The following is a 2,871-nucleotide window of genomic DNA, read 5'->3' on the forward strand; positions in this document are numbered from 1 at the left end:
ATTGCGTCAAGCGGAGCTTTGCATCCATACCATACGCACAGTAGGTTTAATGAATCAGCTGTGGTCTTGCCTTTCAAGTTAATATGAGTGCATTGCATGGAAACTGAAGTCATTAATAAATACAGGCTCGGCTTGCCTCGCATGTCCAAGACTAAATCAAACGCAACTGTTTCGAGGCCAGATGTTATTACCATTGCTACATTTCCGTGTTTTCCTGGAAGTGATCTCACTGATGGTAATGCCGTTGTCCAACTGTGCGTGCTATTTATATCTAGAACCTTGGCTTTTGGGCTTTCAACGCACCAAACTGCACACATCTCGTGATTTCCATGCTGAGCCTCTCGAGGGGATTTTGGGCAGAGTACTCAGGCTACGATGTTAGCTTCGATGACCGGTCAGGAGGGAGGAGCTTATGTAACTTGTAAGCCTGTGGTCGGTTGTTAAAGGAGTTCTAACGCAGAGTTCCGAGAACCACATCCACAAGTACCATCGTGGGGAGTCAAAGACATCATTGGCCCCTTCTGTCAAGAAAAAAATGAACTGCAACTCATTATCTCCTAAGGGGTAAACGAGTACGTAACCCGGAGCAGAAAGGGACTCGCCACAGCCATAAACAGAGTGCCAGTCCTCAGAAGGAAAAGAACAGAAGAGACGCTCATTAGGAAGAAGAGTAATAATGTATTTTATCTGAGGAAATTTTTTGTTTTGTTTTTCACACGTAAGGGCAAAAAGAAACAACGAAAGAAAATAAGCTTGTTTTTGCATCTTTTATAGTTCATTCACAACCTTCATGTGAAAGAGGGCATCCCGATGCTCAGCATTTAGCTTTGTGCTGAATTTACCTATCAAGCTCTGTAGGTATCTATCTGAAGGGGAAAAACTGCTTAAGACACATATGAACCGTCGCTAATGCTTGTGGGGAGCTTCCCATGGGCAGGTCCTGTGCTCACTGGTTTACACGCTCACTGCGTCTCCGCTTCGAGGAGGAAGTGGTGTGGTCCTGGTTCAAAGAGAGGCGTGTGAGGGGTCGGAAGACACATCGTTTGTTCCAAACCACGTGACTCCCGAAAACTGGAGCTGGGACTTGAGCCCAAGTCTGCTGGCTTCGGGGTCCATGTTCCTAACACGACATTACACAACCTGAAATCAAATCAGACATAACTCGTTCTGAGAGCTCCGTCCGATGCCTGGTGCCTAATGAGCTGCCAACAAATGAAGGACATTTACTCAAAAACCAATGGAACCAAGCTGCAAATCACAGAGCGGCTGCCTCATGGATGGATCCGGCGCGCGGCCGCAGGTAACAGTCAAGCCATGAATGTTAACGTTTGGCTGAGGGTCCCTTTTTGGTTCTATCTCTGCCTCCTAGTTACCGTGAGGTAGTCTTGGTAGGGAGGGGCTAGGGAGCTTTGAACCAATCACCTCTCCTCTCTAAAACCATTGTTGTTAGATGCCATGGAGTCAGTTCCTGACCACAGGGCCCTTGTGCACAACAGAGGGAAACACTGCACCACGTCCTTGCCGTCCTCACAATTGTTCCGGTTTGAGCCCACTGTTGCAGCCACACTGTCAACCCATCTCCTGGAGGGCCTGCCTCTTGTTCTCTGCCCTTCTACCAAACGTGACGGCCTTCTCCAGGGACTGGTCTCTCTAGACCTCATGTCCCAAGTATGTGAGATGAAGTCTCTCATCCTTGCCTCCAAGGAGCGCTCTGGCTGTACTTCTTCCCAGACAGATCAGTTTGTCCTTTTAGCAGTTCACGATACTCTCAGTGTTCTTCTCCAGCACCACAACTGAACTCGAGTCTTCTTAGACAATGAAATGATTAGACTAAGCTCATTTCTGTTACTCCTCTACTCTAGACGTTTACAACTTGACACATCTCTAAGCTTTGGCTCAGAAACCCGGTGACACCCCCGTCTTTAATATATAAAATGATTAACTGCCCATTTGAAAAAAAGATAGATAGATGGATAAAGTAATCCATTGGATGACTCAGCATTTTCCCAAACATATAAAAACGCTGGTTCAATGGCAAAAGGCTGTGATGGCAAAATGCAAGCTTCCAGTGTAGGCATGGGTCAAACCAGTGCACCAGGGCAGGTTTTGAGAGCAAATGTTGGAAAGGAATGGTTCTCATGCCTGTCATATTCCTGGGCCTCATCAGGCAGGACCGGAAATACATTTGATCTGCTCTGGTGAGCAGAGGCAGCCCAATGGTGCCCACTAGTGGAAGGTCCCAGGGGGAGGCACAGACTTGCTGGTCCACAACTCCACACCATTTAAGCTCAAAGTCCACCCCCAGCACTTCGCAGATGGGAAAACGGAGGAAGAAAAAGGAAGAACCTTGCTAATCAGAAGAGAAAAACCGAACTTCTGGGAAATGAACAATTGCTCTTCTTCACCATGACCTCTTATGATTTATTTGTTGAATGGTGCCAGTTGTCATGTTTAAAAAAAAGACCCCACTAACTTGCTATATCCTAATGTGAGGAAATAAAAGAAACTTAGTTCTTTAGATTCTATTATCATCCAATAACTGCATGAATTAGTGCTTGAGAGCCCCCTCCCAGGAAGCAACTGATTTATGCAAATAAATCAATCATAATGGAAGTGACTTTGAACATCTTATGAAGGACCAGGATGACCTCTGCAAAAACTTCAAGTGTCCGATGTCTGATGAACTCCACTAAAGAGTGACGGGGTAAGTGATCGGAGTCAGGATGTCCATCTTGTGGGTGACCAAGCAGTACTTTGGTGATGAAATGTTTTAAGCTCAGCTGGTAGCTCCGGTGGCATAGTAGTTAGACGCTGGGCTGCTAACCCTACAGAAGTGTTAAGCTGCCAGCAGCACCCCGTGGGGGGTAGGGG

The sequence above is a fragment of the Echinops telfairi genome, unplaced genomic scaffold (genome assembly GCF_000313985.2).
Source record: "Echinops telfairi isolate 266 unplaced genomic scaffold, ASM31398v2 ScPeMD7_7469;HRSCAF=8507_1, whole genome shotgun sequence".
In the NCBI taxonomy this organism is placed as follows: domain Eukaryota; kingdom Metazoa; phylum Chordata; class Mammalia; order Afrosoricida; family Tenrecidae; genus Echinops; species Echinops telfairi.